Source organism: Staurois parvus, unplaced genomic scaffold, assembly GCF_062004578.1.
Source record: "Staurois parvus isolate SC_StPar_1 unplaced genomic scaffold, SC_StPar_1.0 ptg000402l, whole genome shotgun sequence".
NCBI lineage: Eukaryota > Metazoa > Chordata > Amphibia > Anura > Ranidae > Staurois > Staurois parvus.
The window spans coordinates 8,889,240-8,911,124 of record NW_028318198.1 but is presented as its reverse complement, the minus strand read 5'-3'; the positions used below and the strand labels follow the sequence as shown (position 1 = coordinate 8,911,124).

At 51.5% G+C, this 21,885-nt stretch overlaps 1 protein-coding gene across 8 annotated transcripts in view; it reads right to left on the bottom strand.

Annotated features, from left to right (window-relative positions):
- The window catches only part of NTNG1 (netrin G1), a 379,145-nt gene that overhangs the window by 98,109 nt on the left and 259,151 nt on the right, over nt 1-21,885 (bottom strand). The gene's annotated exons all lie outside the window — the stretch shown is intronic.

The following is a 21,885-nucleotide window of genomic DNA, read 5'->3' as shown; positions in this document are numbered from 1 at the left end:
CACTACCAGTGTCTTCTATAACACATAACCAACAGGTTATGGGCCCAGCTCCAGACACTGAAAAAAAAAAAAAAAGGAAAACTACAAGCAAGTAAGTGCTGCATTTACAATCCTACCAATTCACTGAAAGATGGCAAGCGCTTCAGATATGAAGTTTACAATAGCAAAGCTCAACAACACCAACTACCAGCTATGGAAGTTTAAGCTTGAAATGCTGTTATCCAAAGATGACTTGTGGCAGATACTAGATACACACAGACCCAATGACAACCCGGAAGAATGGGACAGAAAAAACAGGCAAGCAAAAGCAGTCATAAGCCTGTTAGTGGAGGATGATCAACTCATTCATATAAGGAAAGAAAGCACAGCTAAAGGTATGTGGACTGCATTACAAAAGCTGCATGAACGTGCAAACCTGAACAGTAAACTATATCTACTGCGCAAACTGTATAAGATGAGGCTGGAAAAAGGGCAGGAAATGGGTGAACATGTAAATGCCATGCTAGAAATTGTGGACCAGCTGGGTGCAATAGGTGAAGAAATAAAAGGCAACCATGTTGTGGCGCTACTTCTGTGCAGCCTTCCAGAATCATACAGTGCTCTTATAAATGCTCTAGAAACTAGACCGGAAACTGAACTGACGCTAGAATATGTTAAGTGAAAATTAATTGATGAATACAGCAGAAGAAAGGAAAATTTGCATAGTGAAGAGAACGAGAGACCAGAGGCAGCTCTGAAGGTGCATGAAGGCATAAGACAAAGCAAAGAAACCAGGGTATGTTTTCGCTGCAAAAAGGCCAGTCACCTGAAAAAGAACTGTTCAATCTGGAAAGCTGAGCAGCGAAAGCGGGAGCTACCCACAAGAGAAAGAGCTAAAGCAGTCATGAAAGAAAATGAAAGTGCATCATGGAGTGGTACTTTTAAAGTGACTCAGAATAGTACCTCACATGGATGGTACATTGATTCAGGGGCATCAAGTCACATGACAAGCGACGAGACATTCGTCACAGAAATTGATTTTAGTGTAAAAGATAAAGTCTTCCTAGCAAATGGGAAAAGTATTACAGCAGAAGGTAAAGGTCAGGGATTTCTGAACTGCAAAACGCCATCAGGGGCAAGCAGAGCATCCTTGTAAAGAATGTTCTATATGTTCCAAACCTAGAAGGAAGCCTCCTATCAGTTAAAACCCTTGCAAGCAATGGACTCACTGTCCAGTTCAGAGGTAATGAATGCACAATTCAAAATGGAAAGCAAATTCTAGCAAGAGGAAGATTAAATGAACATCTGTACAAACTCGTCACTGAAAGTGAGAAGGCTAATGCGGCAACTCATAACCCACATGACAAGTGCATCCACCTGTGGCATAGAAGATTGGGGCATCGAAACCCAGAAGCTATAAAGGACTTTGCAAAGAGAGATCTATCAGAAGACATGAAAATATTGCCTTGCCACACACTCAGCAAGTGCACGTGTTGCATCAAAGCAAAGGCCACCCGAACCCCTCTTTCACAGACCAGTCAGAGTAAAACCATTAAACCCATGGAACTGATACACAGTGATGTGTGTGGACCAATGAAAACCATCACACCTGGCAGGAACAGATATTTACTGACTTTCATCGATGATTATTCCCAGTACACAATAACGTATCTAATGAAGCACAAAAGTGAGACATTAGAAAAATTTCAAGAGTTTGTAGCTATGACAAGCAACAAGTTTCAAAGGAAACCTGGAATAATACGCACTGACAATGGAGGGGAATATATGAATAAAGAGATGGAATCATACCTAAAGAAACAAGGTATTATACACCAAACAACCGTACCATACACTCCTGAGCAAAACGGTGTAGCGGAAAGAAAGAATCGCACTCTTGTAGAAATGACAAGATGTATGATTACGGACGCTGGCTTACCTAACAAATACTGGGGAGAAGCAATAATGACTGCAACATACCTACAAAACAGGCTCCCATCAAAATCTATTGAGAGTACACCATATGAAATGTGGAACGGATCAAAACCTAACGTAGGACACATCAGAGTATTTGGCTGTAAAGCATATGCCCACATTCCAAGTCAGAAACGCTCCAAGTTGGAGAACAAAGCCATAGAAGGCATTCTGGTTGGCTACAGTGAGCAGAGTAAGGGATATAGAATCCTTTGTCGAAAGACCAACAAGGTCACAGCAAGCCGCAGTGTTTATTTTGATGAAAGTGAAGCACCAGATAATACAATTCTTGAAAAATGTGGAGAGGATTTACACACTGAATCGGCAAGAGACACTGATTTATGCGAAGCAGGACAAGAGCCAGAACAAGAAGTGGAACTTACAATTAACGATCCAATAGAACCCACTGAACAACAAGAAATCAGAAGATCCTCTCGAATGACAAAAGGGATCCCACCCGCAGGTTATCATACACTGCTAAAACACATCAAACACAGGAGCCAACATCCTGGGAAGACATAGAAACTTTGCCGAGAAGGGAAGCCGATCAGTGGAGAAAAGCAGCTGAAGAAGAAATAAAATCACTTCAAGAAAATAAAACTTGGTCACTAACAGAACTCCCTCCCGGTCACAAAACCATCGGAAGCAAATGGACTTTTAAAGTAAAATATGATGCAGAAGGAAACATCCATAGATACAAAGCAAGATTAGTTGCCAAGGGATACTCCCAGAAATTTGGAGAAGATTACGATGAGACATTTGCTCCAGTTGTGAAACATTTAACTATAAGAACACTCCTTAGTATTGCAGCCGGAAAGGGAATGCAAGTAAAGCATCTAGATGTCAAAACTGCCTTTTTGTATGGAGACATCAAGGAGGATCTGTACATGGAACAGCCACCAGGCTTTGAGAAAGAAAAGAACCTTGTATGCAAACTGCAAAAGAGCATCTACGGGCTCAAGCAAGCGACGAGAGCATGGAATGAAAAAGTGAACGAAATACTCAGAAAAGAAGGGTTCTCAAAAAGTAAAGCAGATCCATGTCTGTATTCAAAGAATCAAGAGAACAAATGGACATACGTCCTAATTAGAGATGAGCGAATCGAAGTATCCGAAGTGGAATTCGAGTCGAATATCGGAAAAATTTCGATTCGTGCCGAATCCGAAAAACAGCCTAATTCGGACGCGCGAATCGAAATTTTTCCGAAAATGGCGGCTGACATGTGCGGCGACGGAGCGGGGATGTCGGGGAAGGCGCGCAGACAAGGCGCGCTGCCCCATAATGCATTCCTCAACGACATGTGATCGCATCAGCCAATCAGCAGCCAGCCAGCCAGCACTGTGTAATGGTCGAGGTATATATAGCGGCCATTTTGGAAATCTTCATTTGCCTGCAGTCATTGAACAGAGGCAGACCGCTCTGTACTAGGGACAGGGACAGAGTTAGGGCCACAGAAACGAGAATTGGGGACAGAGAGAAGTTACTTAGGGACAGAGAACCATTACTCAGGGACACAGACTTGTTAATGAGGGCCACAGAATCGTTATTTAGGGACAAAGAAACGCTAGTTAGGGCCACAGAATTCATACTCAGGGACAGACAGAATTGTTACTCAGTGCCAGAGAATTGTTACTTAGGGCCACAGAAACGTTATTAGGGCCACAGAATTTTTACTCAGGGACAGACAGAATTGTTACTGAGTGCCAGAGAATTGTTACTCAGGGACAGACAGAATTGTTACTGAGTGCCAGAGAATTCTTACTCAGGGCCACAGAATTCATTCTCAGGGACAGACAGAATTGTTACTCAGGGACAGACAGAATTGTTACTGAGTGCCAGAGAATTGTTACTCAGGGACAGACAGAATTGTTACTGAGTGCCAGAGAATTGTTACTCAGGGACAGACAGAATTGTTACTGAGTGCCAGAGAATTGTTACTCAGGGACAGACAGAATTGTTACTGAGTGCCAGAGAATTGTTACTCTCACAGACACAAAATTGTTACTTGCACAGACACAGAATTGTTACTTGCACAGACACACAATTGTTACTCAGGGCCACTGAATTCATACTCAGGGACAGACAGAATTGTTACTGAGTGCCAGAGAATTCTTACTCAGGGCCACAGAATTCATACTCAGGGACAGACAGAATTGTTACTCAGGGACAGACAGAATTGTTACTGAGTGCCAGAGAATTGTTACTCAGGGACAGACAGAATTGTTACTGAGTGCCAGAGAATTGTTACTCAGGGACAGACAGAATTGTTACTGAGTGCCAGAGAATTGTTACTCTCACAGACACAAAATTGTTACTTGCACAGACACAGAATTGTTACTCGCACAGAGACAGAATTGTTACTCACGGCCACAGAATTCATACTCAGGGACAGACAGAATTGTTACTGAGTGCCAGAGAATTGTTACTCAGGGACAGACAGAATTGTTACTGAGTGCCAGAGAATTGTTACTCTCACAGACACAAAATTGTTACTTGCACAGACACAGAATTGTTACTTGCACAGACACACAATTGTTACTCAGGGCCACAGAATTCATACTCAGGGACAGACAGAATTGTTACTGAGTGCCAGAGAATTCTTACTCAGGGCCACAGAATTCATACTCAGGGACAGACAGAATTGTTACTCAGGGACAGACAGAATTGTTACTGAGTGCCAGAGAATTGTTACTCAGGGACAGACAGAATTGTTACTGAGTGCCAGAGAATTGTTACTCTCACAGACACAAAATTGTTACTTGCACAGACACAGAATTGTTACTTGCACAGACACACAATTGTTACTCAGGGCCACAGAATTCATACTCAGGGACAGACAGAATTGTTACTGAGTGCCAGAGAATTGTTACTCAGGGACAGACAGAATTGTTACTGAGTGCCAGAGAATTCTTACTCAGGGCCACAGAATTCATTCTCAGGGACAGACAGAATTGTTACTCAGGGACAGACAGAATTGTTACTGAGTGCCAGAGAATTGTTACTCAGGGACAGACAGAATTGTTACTGAGTGCCAGAGAATTGTTACTCAGGGACAGACAGAATTGTTACTGAGTGCCAGAGAATTGTTACTCAGGGACAGACAGAATTGTTACTGAGTGCCAGAGAATTGTTACTCTCACAGACACAAAATTGTTACTTGCACAGACACAGAATTGTTACTTGCACAGACACACAATTGTTACTCAGGGCCACAGAATTCATACTCAGGGACAGACAGAATTGTTACTGAGTGCCAGAGAATTCTTACTCAGGGCCACAGAATTCATACTCAGGGACAGACAGAATTGTTACTCAGGGACAGACAGAATTGTTACTGAGTGCCAGAGAATTGTTACTCAGGGACAGACAGAATTGTTACTGAGTGCCAGAGAATTCTTACTCAGGGACAGACAGAATTGTTACTGAGTGCCAGAGAATTGTTACTCTCACAGACACAAAATTGTTACTTGCACAGACACAGAATTGTTACTCGCACAGAGACAGAATTGTTACTCGCACAGAGACAGAATTGTTACTCAGGGCCACAGAATTCATACTCAGGGACAGACAGAATTGTTACTGAGTGCCAGAGAATTGTTACTCAGGGACAGACAGAATTGTTACTGAGTGCCAGAGAATTGTTACTCTCACAGACACAAAATTGTTACTTGCACAGACACAGAATTGTTACTTGCACAGACACACAATTGTTACTCAGGGCCACAGAATTCATACTCAGGGACAGACAGAATTGTTACTGAGTGCCAGAGAATTCTTACTCAGGGCCACAGAATTCATACTCAGGGACAGACAGAATTGTTACTCAGGGACAGACAGAATTGTTACTGAGTGCCAGAGAATTGTTACTCAGGGACAGACAGAATTGTTACTGAGTGCCAGAGAATTGTTACTCTCACAGACACAAAATTGTTACTTGCACAGACACAGAATTGTTACTTGCACAGACACACAATTGTTACTCAGGGCCACAGAATTCATACTCAGGGACAGACAGAATTGTTACTGAGTGCCAGAGAATTGTTACTCAGGGAAGACAGAATTGTTACTGAGTGCCAGAGAATTGTTACTCAGGGACAGACAGAATTGTTACTGAGTGCCAGAGAATTGTTACTCTCACAGACACAAAATTGTTACTTGCACAGACACAGAATTGTTACTCGCACAGAGACAGAATTGTTACTCAGGGCCACAGAATTCATACTCAGGGACAGACAGAATTGTTACTGAGTGCCAGAGAATTGTTACTCAGGGACAGACAGAATTGTTACTGAGTGCCAGAGAATTGTTACTCTCACAGACACAAAATTGTTACTTGCACAGACACAGAATTGTTACTTGCACAGACACACAATTGTTACTGAGTGCCAGAGAATTGTTACTCAGGGACAGACAGAATTGTTACTGAGTGCCAGAGAATTGTTACTCAGGGACAGACAGAATTGTTACTGAGTGCCAGAGAATTGTTACTCAGGGACAGACAGAATTGTTACTGAGTGCCAGAGAATTGTTACTCGCACAGACACAAAATTGTTACTTGCACAGACACAAAATTGTTACTTGCACAGACACAGAATTGTTACTCGCGCAGACACAGAATTGTTACTCAGGGCCACAGAATTCATACTCAGGGACAGACAGAATTGTTACTGAGTGCCAGAGAATTGTTACTCAGGGACAGACAGAATTGTTACTGAGTGCCAGAGAATTGTTACTCAGGGACAGACAGAATTGTTACTGAGTGCCAGAGAATTGTTACTCAGGGACAGACAGAATTGTTACTGAGTGCCAGAGAATTGTTACTCGCACAGACACAAAATTGTTACTTGCACAGACACAGAATTGTTACTCGCACAGACACAGAATTGTTACTCGCACAGACACAGAATTGTTACTCAGGGCCACAGAATTCATACTCAGGGACAGACAGAATTGTTACTGAGTGCCAGAGAATTGTTACTCAGGGACACCTAATCGTTGAATTAAATAGTATGTCAGACAACATGCAGAGGAGTGGCAGAGGAGGCAATGTTTTAGGAGCGAGCAGACGTGGCAGCAGAGGAAGGGGTCGAGGCAGCAGTATTCGCAGCCAGAGGCCAGTGCTCCCGGTGTCATCCAGCGGTCGTGTCTCCACCGACAACCCTGCCGTCATTGATTGGTTGGCTCGGTCGTCTTCCTCTTCCCAGGTCACCTCTGACACCTACAGCCAACGGTCGGTGGGTACGTCAGACACAACCGTTAGTTGGCATGGCCCGGGACCAAGCCCACTGAAATCACGTGTCCTCTACCTGCCCCTGTCCTTTGCTGTTCCCTCACCAAGCGAAGTATCGCATGCTGTGGGCTCAGCCCCACTGTACAGTGAGGAAGAGCTAACAGAGGGCGGTCAGGAACGGGGGGAGACATCGGCCTTTTCAGCAGCCAAGCGAACAAGTACTGGCGAGGAGAGTGGCTCGGTAGCCGGTCTAGAGACAGGTCTGTCTCCTGACCCAGACGCAGCCGAGGGGGCTAGTAGTGAGGCGGAGACCCTACTTGATGATGAGGAGGTTGATCGCACTTGGCAGCCTCGTCGTCATCAGGCAATTTCTTCCGCATCATCAGGAGAAGAGGGTGGCAGCTTGGCAGCGAGCAAAACAGTCGGTGGGTTGCCCAGGAGACAGCAGCAGGGTCGCATCAGTGTCAGTGGAGCCAAACGTCCACGGAGTAGAGCACCAGCTCCACTGCAGCCTACCACCACGGCCAGTAGTGGTGCCGGTGCGCACGGAGGAAGTAGCAGTCAGCCAGTGAAGAGTAGCGGGGGCAAAGTTTCCTACTCGGTGGTGTGGCAATTTTTCCTCAAGCCGCCCGAGGAAGTAAATGTAGCCGTATGTCGACTATGTGGCCAGAAATGCAAGCGTGGCCAGGGGGCCCATGTTGGGACTACAGCGTTGCGTCAGCATATGCAGCGTCACCATTCGGTGGCCTGGGAAAACCGTGATAAACATACGGCGGTTCTGCCTGCCCCAGCCCCCGCTCCATCACCCGCTCCGTTACTTGCTCCGTCACCCGACGTCGTCAATCGCCCTCTATCAGCCAGTCAAGGCTCCAACACCTCTGCTGAGGGGAGTTGTCGCTCATTGGCATCTTCCGCTCGTTCAGATGCTCCTTCTCCTGCTACTCCTCTTCTCGGATTCCGTCAACAGTCTTTCTTGGAATCCGTATCCAAGAGACAACAGTTTGCGAGCACGCACCCGACGGTGCAAAAGCTGAACGTCCTCCTGTCCAAGTTGCTGGTGCTGCAGTCCCTCCCTTTCCAACTGGTGGACTCAGCACCTTTCCGAGAAATGATGGCTTGTGCCGCGCCGCGGTGGAGAGTGCCAAGCCGTCATTTCTTTGCCCAAAAGGCAGTGCCAGCCCTGCATTCACATGTAGAAGAGATGGTGGGCCAGTCTTTGAGCATGTCGGTCTCTGCCAAAGTGCACGGCAGCGCCGACGTGTGGAGCTGTAACTACGGTCAGGGACAGTACATGTCATTTACGGCCCACTGGGTGAACGTGGTGCCGGCACAGCCGCACCAGCAACTTGGACAGGTCACGACGCTTTTGCCTCCACGTTTGCACGTCCTTGGTCCAGCAAGCATGTCCGCCTCTACCACCTCTTTTTCCGCCGTGTCCTCAGCCGCCACCCCCGTGCCAAGTCCCATTACCCGACCGGCATATCACATGTGCAGGGCGCAACGGTGTCACGCTGTGCTGCACCTGGTATGCCTTGGCGAACGTAGTCACACAGGGGAGGAACTGCTGAGTGTAATGAACAGAGAAATCGACAGATGGCTGTCTCCGCGCAAACTAAAAATCGGAACCATGTTGACTGACAACGGAAAGAACATGGTGTCTGCTCTGCGTCAAGGAAGGTTGTGCCATGCGCCATGCATGGCTCACGTGTTCAATCTGGTTGTCAAGCGGTTCCTAAAATCCACCATCCCACTGCAAGACATCCTTAAAATGTCACGTAAACTGTGCATGCATTTCAGCCATTCCTACACCGCAAAGAACACCCTCATTGAGCTGCAGCGGCAGAACGGAATTCCACAGCATCGCCTGATCTGCGACGTTGCAACAAGGTGGAATTCAACCCTACACATGTTAGACCGCCTTTACGAGCAGCGAAAGGCCATCACCGATTTCCTGATGTTACAAGCGGATAAAGGTACTCCCCTGTGTAACTTAGATGTCAGCCATTGGCAGCTCATGCGTGACACCTGCCGCTTGCTCAGGCCCTTTGAGGAGGCCACGCTATTCGTGAGTCGGCAGGACTATGGGATGAACGACGTCATTCCTCTGTTGCACGTCCTGGAACAAATGCTGTTAACAATGGCTGGTCAGGGTGCGGTAGACGTGGCGCACAGATCTCAACGCCACATGACCCCTGTGGGGGCAGGACAGGAAGAAGAGGAGGAGGTAGAGGAGGACATTTGTGCTCAGGAATTATTGAGTGAAATGGGTGGTTTTTCCACTCAGCGGACAGGAGTGGAGGAGCAGGAGCATCTGGTAGAGGAGGAGGAGGAGGAGACAGAGGACCCAGACGCACCGTGGCAGTATGCTGTGGAGATGGAGGCAGGGAGTCCCTCGCATTCCTTGGCACAAATGGCCCATAGCATGCTCGGTTGCTTGCGTAGCGACAGCCGAATAATAACCATCAGACAGAGGGATGACTTTTGGCTGTCCACCTTGTTGGACCCTCGCTACCGGTCCAAAATGGTGGCCTTTTTCACACCTGCTGAGAGGGAGGCCAAAATTACGTACTATAAAAACCACCTATGTAGTCAGTTGGTCTCTGCCTTTGTGCGCCATCGTCCATCCTCAGACACTGTGGGCCCTGTGCGCTCGCGTTCCGCTGGCATGGCAGCAGGGGAGGGGTGGGGTGGTAGGAGCAGTGGCAGCTCCACCAGCAGCGGCTGCCTCAGTCTGCAGTCGATGATGAGTAGCTTTCTTCACCAGCGCAGTGAGGAAACTACTAACCAGCCGCAGCAGCAGCAGCAGCATCAGGTGGACCTGGAGCAGGAGCTCAAACAACAGGCTTGGGCCTACTTGGACAGCACCCTGCCAACCGAGGTAGACAATCCCCTTGACTACTGGGCAACGAAACTTGACCTTTGGCCCCAACTAGCTGAATTTGCCCTTGAAAGGCTGTCATGCCCGGCCAGTAGCGTGGCATCGGAGCGCGTGTTTAGTGCGGCAGGAGGTATTGTAACTCCGCGGAGGACACGACTGTCCACCCAAAGTGTGGAGAGACTCACGTTTGTGAAAATGAATCAGGCGTGGATTAGTCTGGATTTCAAACCACCAGTTCCTGACACAACTGACTAAATCCGCCATGAATCATGCCTCAAACATGTGCCACTTTCAGGTCTCCTCACACTGCTGGTGTGTTGAATTTTTTGACATAGGGTGCTGGCAGATTACGGGCCTCCTATAGCTGCTGCCAGGCCCCTAATCTGCCATAGGCCCCTATATACCACCTCCTCCTGCTGCTGCCAGGTCCAGAGTCTCTCATGGGTCCCTGTACGGCCTCCCATTGCTGCTGTCTCCATCGCCACACTCTGCTGCCATGTGCCACTTTCAGGTCTCTTCACACTGCTGGTGTGTTAAATTTTTTGACATAGGGTGCAGGCAGATTACGGGCCTCACATAGCTGCTGCCAGGCCCCTAATCTGCCATGGGCCCCTATATACCACCTCCTCCTGCTGCTGCCAGGTCCAGAGTCTCTCATGGGTCCCTGTACGGCCTCCCATTGCTGCTGTCTCCATCGCCACACTCTGCTGCCATGTGCCACTTTCAGGTCTCTTCACACTGCTGGTGTGTTAAATTTTTTGACATAGGGTGCTGCAAGATAACGGGCCTCACATAGCTGCTGCCAGGCCCCTAATCAGCCATGGGCCCCTATACCGCCTCCTCCTGCTGCTGCCAGGTCCAGAGTCTCTCATGCCATGTGCCACTTTCAGGTCTCTTCACACTGCTGGTGTGTTAAATTTTTTGACATAGGGTGCAGGCAGATTACGGGCCTCACATAGCTGCTGCCAGGCCCCTAATCTGCCATAGGCCCCTATATACCGCCTCCTCATGCTGCTGCCAGGTCCAGAGTCTCTCATGGGTCCCTGTACGGCCTCCCATTGCTGCTTTCTCCATCGCCACACTCTGCTGCCATGTGCCACTTTCAGGTCTCTTCACACTGCTGGTGTGTTAAATTTTTTGACATAGGGTGCAGGCAGATTACGGGCCTCACATAGCTGCTGCCAGGCCCCTAATCTGCCATGGGCCCCTATATACCGCCTCCTCATGCTGCTGCCAAGTCCAGAGTCTGTCATGGTCCCTGTACGGCCTCCCATTGCTGCTGTCTCCATCGCCACACTCTGCTGCCATGTGCCACTTTCAGGTCTCTTCACACTGCTGGTGTGTTAAATTTTTTGACATAGGGTGCAGGCAGATTACGGGCCTCACATAGCTGCTGCCAGGCCCCTAATCTGCCATGGGCCCCTATATACCGCCTCCTCATGCTGCTGCCAAGTCCAGAGTCTGTCATGGTCCCTGTACGGCCTCCCATTGCTGCTGTCTCCATCGCCACACTCTGCTGCCATGTGCCACTTTCAGGTCTCTTCACACTGCTGGTGTGTTTAATTTTTTGACATAGGGTGCAGGCAGATTACGGGCCTCACATAGCTGCTGCCAGGCCCCTAATCTGCCATGGGCCCCTATATACCGCCTCCTCATGCTGCTGCCAAGTCCAGAGTCTGTCATGGTCCCTGTACGGCCTCCCATTGCTGCTGTCTCCATCGCCACACTCTGCTGCCATGTGCCACTTTCAGGTCTCTTCACACTGCTGGTGTGTTAAATTTTTTGACATAGGGTGCAGGCAGATTACGGGCCTCACATAGCTGCTGCCAGGCCCCTAATCTGCCATGGGCCCCTATATACCGCCTCCTCATGCTGCTGCCAAGTCCAGAGTCTGTCATGGTCCCTGTACGGCCTCCCATTGCTGCTGTCTCCATCGCCACACTCTGCTGCCATGTGCCACTTTCAGGTCTCTTCACACTGCTGGTGTGTTAAATTTTTTGACATAGGGTGCAGGCAGATTACGGGCCTCACATAGCTGCTGCCAGGCCCCTAATCTGCCATGGGCCCCTATATACCGCCTCCTCATGCTGCTGCCAAGTCCAGAGTCTGTCATGGTCCCTGTACGGCCTCCCATTGCTGCTGTCTCCATCGCCACACTCTGCTGCCATGTGCCACTTTCAGGTCTCTTCACACTGCTGGTGTGTTAAATTTTTTGACATAGGGTGCTGCAAGATAACGGGCCTCACATAGCTGCTGCCAGGCCCCTAATCAGCCATGGGCCCCTATACCGCCTCCTCCTGCTGCTGCCAGGTCCAGAGTCTCTCATGCCATGTGCCACTTTCAGGTCTCTTCACACTGCTGGTGTGTTTAATTTTTTGACATAGGGTGCAGGCAGATTACGGGCCTCACATAGCTGCTGCCAGGCCCCTAATCTGCCATGGGCCCCTATATACCGCCTCCTCATGCTGCTGCCAAGTCCAGAGTCTGTCATGGTCCCTGTACGGCCTCCCATTGCTGCTGTCTCCATCGCCACACTCTGCTGCCATGTGCCACTTTCAGGTCTCTTCACACTGCTGGTGTGTTAAATTTTTTGACATAGGGTGCAGGCAGATTACGGGCCTCACATAGCTGCTGCCAGGCCCCTAATCTGCCATAGGCCCCTATATACCGCCTCCTCATGCTGCTGCCAAGTCCAGAGTCTGTCATGGTCCCTGTACGGCCTCCCATTGCTGCTGTCTCCATCGCCACACTCTGCTGCCATGTGCCACTTTCAGGTCTCTTCACACTGCTGGTGTGTTAAATTTTTTGACATAGGGTGCAGGCAGATTACGGGCCTCACATAGCTGCTGCCAGGCCCCTAATCTGCCATGGGCCCCTATATACCGCCTCCTCATGCTGCTGCCAAGTCCAGAGTCTGTCATGGTCCCTGTACGGCCTCCCATTGCTGCTGTCTCCATCGCCACACTCTGCTGCCATGTGCCACTTTCAGGTCTCTTCACACTGCTGGTGTGTTAAATTTTTTGACATAGGGTGCAGGCAGATTACGGGCCTCACATAGCTGCTGCCAGGCCCCTAATCTGCCATGGGCCCCTATATACCGCCTCCTCATGCTGCTGCCAAGTCCAGAGTCTGTCATGGTCCCTGTACGGCCTCCCATTGCTGCTGTCTCCATCGCCACACTCTGCTGCCATGTGCCACTTTCAGGTCTCTTCACACTGCTGGTGTGTTTAATTTTTTGACATAGGGTGCAGGCAGATTACGGGCCTCACATAGCTGCTGCCAGGCCCCTAATCTGCCATGGGCCCCTATATACCGCCTCCTCATGCTGCTGCCAAGTCCAGAGTCTGTCATGGTCCCTGTACGGCCTCCCATTGCTGCTGTCTCCATCGCCACACTCTGCTGCCATGTGCCACTTTCAGGTCTCTTCACACTGCTGGTGTGTTAAATTTTTTGACATAGGGTGCAGGCAGATTACGGGCCTCACATAGCTGCTGCCAGGCCCCTAATCTGCCATAGGCCCCTATATACCGCCTCCTCATGCTGCTGCCAAGTCCAGAGTCTGTCATGGTCCCTGTACGGCCTCCCATTGCTGCTGTCTCCATCGCCACACTCTGCTGCCATGTGCCACTTTCAGGTCTCTTCACACTGCTGGTGTGTTAAATTTTTTGACATAGGGTGCAGGCAGATTACGGGCCTCACATAGCTGCTGCCAGGCCCCTAATCTGCCATGGGCCCCTATATACCGCCTCCTCATGCTGCTGCCAAGTCCAGAGTCTGTCATGGTCCCTGTACGGCCTCCCATTGCTGCTGTCTCCATCGCCACACTCTGCTGCCATGTGCCACTTTCAGGTCTCTTCACACTGCTGGTGTGTTAAATTTTTTGACATAGGGTGCAGGCAGATTACGGGCCTCACATAGCTGCTGCCAGGCCCCTAATCTGCCATGGGCCCCTATATACCGCCTCCTCATGCTGCTGCCAAGTCCAGAGTCTGTCATGGTCCCTGTACGGCCTCCCATTGCTGCTGTCTCCATCGCCACACTCTGCTGCCATGTGCCACTTTCAGGTCTCTTCACACTGCTGGTGTGTTTAATTTTTTGACATAGGGTGCAGGCAGATTACGGGCCTCACATAGCTGCTGCCAGGCCCCTAATCTGCCATGGGCCCCTATATACCGCCTCCTCATGCTGCTGCCAAGTCCAGAGTCTGTCATGGTCCCTGTACGGCCTCCCATTGCTGCTGTCTCCATCGCCACACTCTGCTGCCATGTGCCACTTTCAGGTCTCTTCACACTGCTGGTGTGTTAAATTTTTTGACATAGGGTGCAGGCAGATTACGGGCCTCACATAGCTGCTGCCAGGCCCCTAATCTGCCATAGGCCCCTATATACCGCCTCCTCATGCTGCTGCCAAGTCCAGAGTCTGTCATGGTCCCTGTACGGCCTCCCATTGCTGCTGTCTCCATCGCCACACTCTGCTGCCATGTGCCACTTTCAGGTCTCTTCACACTGCTGGTGTGTTAAATTTTTTGACATAGGGTGCAGGCAGATTACGGGCCTCACATAGCTGCTGCCAGGCCCCTAATCTGCCATGGGCCCCTATATACCGCCTCCTCATGCTGCTGCCAAGTCCAGAGTCTGTCATGGTCCCTGTACGGCCTCCCATTGCTGCTGTCTCCATCGCCACACTCTGCTGCCATGTGCCACTTTCAGGTCTCTTCACACTGCTGGTGTGTTAAATTTTTTGACATAGGGTGCAGGCAGATTACGGGCCTCACATAGCTGCTGCCAGGCCCCTAATCTGCCATGGGCCCCTATATACCGCCTCCTCATGCTGCTGCCAAGTCCAGAGTCTGTCATGGTCCCTGTACGGCCTCCCATTGCTGCTGTCTCCATCGCCACACTCTGCTGCCATGTGCCACTTTCAGGTCTCTTCACACTGCTGGTGTGTTTAATTTTTTGACATAGGGTGCAGGCAGATTACGGGCCTCACATAGCTGCTGCCAGGCCCCTAATCTGCCATGGGCCCCTATATACCGCCTCCTCATGCTGCTGCCAAGTCCAGAGTCTGTCATGGTCCCTGTACGGCCTCCCATTGCTGCTGTCTCCATCGCCACACTCTGCTGCCATGTGCCACTTTCAGGTCTCTTCACACTGCTGGTGTGTTAAATTTTTTGACATAGGGTGCAGGCAGATTACGGGCCTCACATAGCTGCTGCCAGGCCCCTAATCTGCCATAGGCCCCTATATACCGCCTCCTCATGCTGCTGCCAAGTCCAGAGTCTGTCATGGTCCCTGTACGGCCTCCCATTGCTGCTGTCTCCATCGCCACACTCTGCTGCCATGTGCCACTTTCAGGTCTCTTCACACTGCTGGTGTGTTAAATTTTTTGACATAGGGTGCAGGCAGATTACGGGCCTCACATAGCTGCTGCCAGGCCCCTAATCTGCCATGGGCCCCTATATACCACCTCCTCCTGCTGCTGCCAGGTCCAGAGTCTCTCATGGGTCCCTGTACGGCCTCCCATTGCTGCTGTCTCCATCGCCACACTCTGCTGCCATGTGCCACTTTCAGGTCTCTTCACACTGCTGGTGTGTTAAATTTTTTGACATAGGGTGCTGCAAGATAACGGGCCTCACATAGCTGCTGCCAGGCCCCTAATCAGCCATGGGCCCCTATACCGCCTCCTCCTGCTGCTGCCAGGTCCAGAGTCTCTCATGCCATGTGCCACTTTCAGGTCTCTTCACACTGCTGGTGTGTTTAATTTTTTGACATAGGGTGCAGGCAGATTACGGGCCTCACATAGCTGCTGCCAGGCCCCTAATCTGCCATGGGCCCCTATATACCGCCTCCTCATGCTGCTGCCAAGTCCAGAGTCTGTCATGGTCCCTGTACGGCCTCCCATTGCTGCTGTCTCCATCGCCACACTCTGCTGCCATGTGCCACTTTCAGGTCTCTTCACACTGCTGGTGTGTTAAATTTTTTGACATAGGGTGCAGGCAGATTACGGGCCTCACATAGCTGCTGCCAGGCCCCTAATCTGCCATGGGCCCCTATATACCACCTCCTCCTGCTGCTGCCAGGTCCAGAGTCTCTCATGGGTCCCTGTACGGCCTCCCATTGCTGCTGTCTCCATCGCCACACTCTGCTGCCATGTGCCACTTTCAGGTCTCTTCACACTGCTGGTGTGTTAAATTTTTTGACATAGGGTGCTGCAAGATAACGGGCCTCACATAGCTGCTGCCAGGCCCCTAATCAGCCATGGGCCCCTATACCGCCTCCTCCTGCTGCTGCCAGGTCCAGAGTCTCTCATGCCATGTGCCACTTTCAGGTCTCTTCACACTGCTGGTGTGTTTAATTTTTTGACATAGGGTGCAGGCAGATTACGGGCCTCACATAGCTGCTGCCAGGCCCCTAATCTGCCATGGGCCCCTATATACCGCCTCCTCATGCTGCTGCCAAGTCCAGAGTCTGTCATGGTCCCTGTACGGCCTCCCATTGCTGCTGTCTCCATCGCCACACTCTGCTGCCATGTGCCACTTTCAGGTCTCTTCACACTGCTGGTGTGTTAAATTTTTTGACATAGGGTGCAGGCAGATTACGGGCCTCACATAGCTGCTGCCAGGCCCCTAATCTGCCATAGGCCCCTATATACCGCCTCCTCATGCTGCTGCCAAGTCCAGAGTCTGTCATGGTCCCTGTACGGCCTCCCATTGCTGCTGTCTCCATCGCCACACTCTGCTGCCATGTGCCACTTTCAGGTCTCTTCACACTGCTGGTGTGTTAAATTTTTTGACATAGGGTGCAGGCAGATTACGGGCCTCACATAGCTGCTGCCAGGCCCCTAATCTGCCATGGGCCCCTATATACCGCCTCCTCATGCTGCTGCCAAGTCCAGAGTCTGTCATGGTCCCTGTACGGCCTCCCATTGCTGCTGTCTCCATCGCCACACTCTGCTGCCATGTGCCACTTTCAGGTCTCTTCACACTGCTGGTGTGTTAAATTTTTTGACATAGGGTGCAGGCAGATTACGGGCCTCACATAGCTGCTGCCAGGCCCCTAATCTGCCATGGGCCCCTATATACCGCCTCCTCATGCTGCTGCCAAGTCCAGAGTCTGTCATGGTCCCTGTACGGCCTCCCATTGCTGCTGTCTCCATCGCCACACTCTGCTGCCATGTGCCACTTTCAGGTCTCTTCACACTGCTGGTGTGTTTAATTTTTTGACATAGGGTGCAGGCAGATTACGGGCCTCACATAGCTGCTGCCAGGCCCCTAATCTGCCATGGGCCCCTATATACCGCCTCCTCATGCTGCTGCCAAGTCCAGAGTCTGTCATGGTCCCTGTACGGCCTCCCATTGCTGCTGTCTCCATCGCCACACTCTGCTGCCATGTGCCACTTTCAGGTCTCTTCACACTGCTGGTGTGTTAAATTTTTTGACATAGGGTGCAGGCAGATTACGGGCCTCACATAGCTGCTGCCAGGCCCCTAATCTGCCATAGGCCCCTATATACCGCCTCCTCATGCTGCTGCCAAGTCCAGAGTCTGTCATGGTCCCTGTACGGCCTCCCATTGCTGCTGTCTCCATCGCCACACTCTGCTGCCATGTGCCACTTTCAGGTCTCTTCACACTGCTGGTGTGTTAAATTTTTTGACATAGGGTGCAGGCAGATTACGGGCCTCACATAGCTGCTGCCAGGCCCCTAATCTGCCATGGGCCCCTATATACCACCTCCTCCTGCTGCTGCCAGGTCCAGAGTCTCTCATGGGTCCCTGTACGGCCTCCCATTGCTGCTGTCTCCATCGCCACACTCTGCTGCCATGTGCCACTTTCAGGTCTCTTCACACTGCTGGTGTGTTAAATTTTTTGACATAGGGTGCTGCAAGATAACGGGCCTCACATAGCTGCTGCCAGGCCCCTAATCAGCCATGGGCCCCTATACCGCCTCCTCCTGCTGCTGCCAGGTCCAGAGTCTCTCATGCCATGTGCCACTTTCAGGTCTCTTCACACTGCTGGTGTGTTTAATTTTTTGACATAGGGTGCAGGCAGATTACGGGCCTCACATAGCTGCTGCCAGGCCCCTAATCTGCCATGGGCCCCTATATACCGCCTCCTCATGCTGCTGCCAAGTCCAGAGTCTGTCATGGTCCCTGTACGGCCTCCCATTGCTGCTGTCTCCATCGCCACACTCTGCTGCCATGTGCCACTTTCAGGTCTCTTCACACTGCTGGTGTGTTAAATTTTTTGACATAGGGTGCAGGCAGATTACGGGCCTCACATAGCTGCTGCCAGGCCCCTAATCTGCCATGGGCCCCTATATACCACCTCCTCCTGCTGCTGCCAGGTCCAGAGTCTCTCATGGGTCCCTGTACGGCCTCCCATTGCTGCTGTCTCCATCGCCACACTCTGCTGCCATGTGCCACTTTCAGGTCTCTTCACACTGCTGGTGTGTTAAATTTTTTGACATAGGGTGCTGCAAGATAACGGGCCTCACATAGCTGCTGCCAGGCCCCTAATCTGCCATGGGCCCCTATATACCGCCTCCTCATGCTGCTGCCAAGTCCAGAGTCTGTCATGGGTCCCTGTACGGCCTCCCATTGCTGCTGTCTCCATCGCCACACTCTGCCATGTGCCACTTTCAGGTCTCCTCACACTGCTGGTGTGTTGAATTTTTTGACATAGGGTGCTGGCAGATTACGGGCCTCCTATAGCTGCTGCCAGGCCCCTAATCTGCCATGGGCCCCTATATACCGCCTCCTCATGCTGCTGCCAAGTTCAGAGTCTGTCATGGGTCCCTGTACGGCCTCCCATTGCTGCTGTCTCCATCGCCACACTCTGCCATGTGCCACTTTCAGGTCTCCTCACACTGCTGGTGTGTTGAATTTTTTGACATAGGGTGCTGGCAGATTACGGGCCTCCTATAGCTGCTGCCAGGCCCCTAATCTGCCATAAGCCCCTATATACCGCCTCCTCATGCTGCTGCCAAGTCCAGAGTCTGTCATGGGTCCCTGTACGGCCTCCCATTGCTGCTGTCTCCATCGCCACACTCTGCCATGTGCCACTTTCAGGTCTCCTCACACACTGCTGGTGTGTTGAATTTTTTGACATAGGGTGCTGGCAGATTACGGGCCTCCTATAGCTGCTGCCAGGCCCCTAATCTGCCGTAGGCCCCTATATACCGCCTCCTCATGCTGCTGCCAGGTCCAGAGTCTCTCATGGGTCCCTGTACGGCCTCCCATTGCTGCTGTCTCCATCGCCACACTCTGCCATGTGCCACTTTCAGGTCTCCTCACACTGCTGGTGTGTTCCATTTTTTGTCATAGGGTGCTGGCAGATTATGGGCCTCCCATAACTGCTGCCAGGCCCCTAATCTGCCATGGGCCCCTATACCGACTCCTCATGCTGTGACGTTGCAACAAGGTGGAATTCAACCCTACATATGTTAGACCGCCTTTACGAACAGCAAAAGGCCATCACAGATTTCCTGATGTTAAAAGCAGATAAAGGTACTCCCTGTGTAACTTAGATGTCAGCCATTGGCAGCTCATGCGTGACACCTGCGCTTGCTCAGGCCCTTTGAGGAGGCCACGCTATTCGTGAGTCGGCAGGACTATGGGATGAACGACGTCATTCCTCTGTTGCACGTCCTGGAACAAATGCTGTTAACAATGGCTGGTCAGGGTGCGGTAGACGTGGCGCACAGATCTCAACGCCACATGGCCCCTGTGGGGGCAGGACTGGAAGAAGAGGAGGAGGTAGAGGAGGACATTGGTGCTCAGGAATTATTGAGTGAAATGGGTGGTTTTTCCACTCAGCGGACAGGAGTGGAGGAGCAGGAGCATCTGGTAGAGGAGGAGGAAGAGGAGACAGAGGACCTAGACGCACCGTGGCAGTATGCTGTGGAGATGGAGGCAGGGAGTCCCTCGCATTCCTTGGCACAAATGGCCCATAGCATGCTCGGTTGCTTGCGTAGCGACAGCCGAATAATAACCATCAGACAGAGGGATGACTTTTGGCTGTCCACCTTGTTGGACCCTCGCTACCGTTCAAAAATGGTGGCCTTTTTCACACCTGCTGAGAGGGAGGCCAAAATAACGTACTATAAAAAACACCTATGTAGTCAGCTGGTCTCTGCCTGTCTGCGCCAACGTCCATCCTCAGACACTGTGGGCCCTGTGCGCTCGTGTTCCGCTGGCATGGCAGCAGGGGAGGGGTGGGGTGGTAGGAGCAGTGGCAGCTCCACCAGCAGCGGCTGCCTCAGTCTGCAGTCGATGATGAGTAGCTTTCTTCACCAGCGCAGTGAGGAAACTACTAACCAGCCGCAGCAGCAGCAGCAGCATCAGGTGGACCTGGAGCAGGACCTCAAACAACAGGCTTAGGCCTACTTGGACAGCACCCTGCCAACCGAGGTAGACAATCCCCTTGACTACTGGGCAACGAAACTTGACCTTTGGCCCCAACTAGCTGAATTTGCCCTTGAAAGGCTGTCATGCCCGGCCAGTAGCGTGGCATCGGAGCGCGTGTTTAGTGCGGCAGGAGGTATTGCAACTCCGCGGAGGACACGACTGTCCACCCAAAGTGTGGAGAGACTCACGTTTGTGAAAATGAATCAGGCGTGGATTAGTCTGGATTTCAAACCACCAGTTCCTGACACAACTGACTAAATCCGCCATGAATCATGCCCCAAACATGTGCCACTTTCAGGTCTCCTCACACTGCTGGTGTGTTCCATTTTTTGTCATAGGGTGCTGGCAGATTACGGGCCTCCCATAGCTGCTGCCAGGCCCCTAATCTGCCATGGGCCCCTATACCGCCTCCTCATGCTGCTGCCAAGTCCAGAGTCTCTCATGGGTCCCTGTACGGCCTCCCATTGCTGCTGCCTCCATCGCCACACTCTGCCATGTGCCACTTTCAGGTCTCCTCACACTGCTGGTGTGTTCCATTTTTTGTCATAGGGTGCTGGCAGATTACGGGCCTCCCATAGCTGCTGCCAGGCCCCTAATCTGCCATGGGCCCCTATACCGCCTCCTCATGCTGCTGCCAGGTCCAGAGTCTCTCATGGGTCCCTGTACGGCCTCCCATTGCTGCTGTCTCCATCGCCACACTCTGCCATGTGCCACTTTCAGGTCTCCTCACACTGCTGGTGGGTTCCATTTTTTGTCATAGGGTGCTGGCAGATTACGGGCCTCCCATAGCTGCTGCCAGGCCCGTAATCTGCCATGGGCCCCCGTACCGACTCCTCATGCTGCTGCCAGGCCCGTAATCTGTCATGGGCCACTGTTGTCGCTTGTTGGCATATTCCGCTCGTTCAGATGCTCCTTCTCCTGCTACTCCTCTTCACGGATTCCGTCAGCAGTCTTTCTTGGAATCCGTTTCCAAGAGACAACAGTTTGCGAGCACGCACCCGACGGTGCAGAAGCTGAACGTCCTCCTGTCCAAGTTGCTGCTGCCAGGCTCGTAATCTGTCATGCGCCCCTGTACCGCCTCCTCATGCTGCTGCCAGGTCCAGAGTGTGTCATGGGCCCCCGTACCGACTCCTCATGCTGCTGCCAGGCCCGTAATCTGTCATGGGCCCCTGTACCGCCTCCCCATGCTGCTGCCAGGTCCAGAGTGTGTCATGGGTCCCTGTACGGCCTCCCATTGCTGCTGCCAGGCCCGTAATCTGCCATGGGCCCCTGTACCGACTCCTCATGCTGCTGCCAGGCCCGTAATCTGTCATGGGCCCCTGTACCGCCTCCTCATGCTGCTGCCAGGTCCAGAGTGTGTCATGGGTCCCTGTACGGCCTCCCATTGCTGCTGTCTCTATCGCCACACTCTGCCATGTGCCAC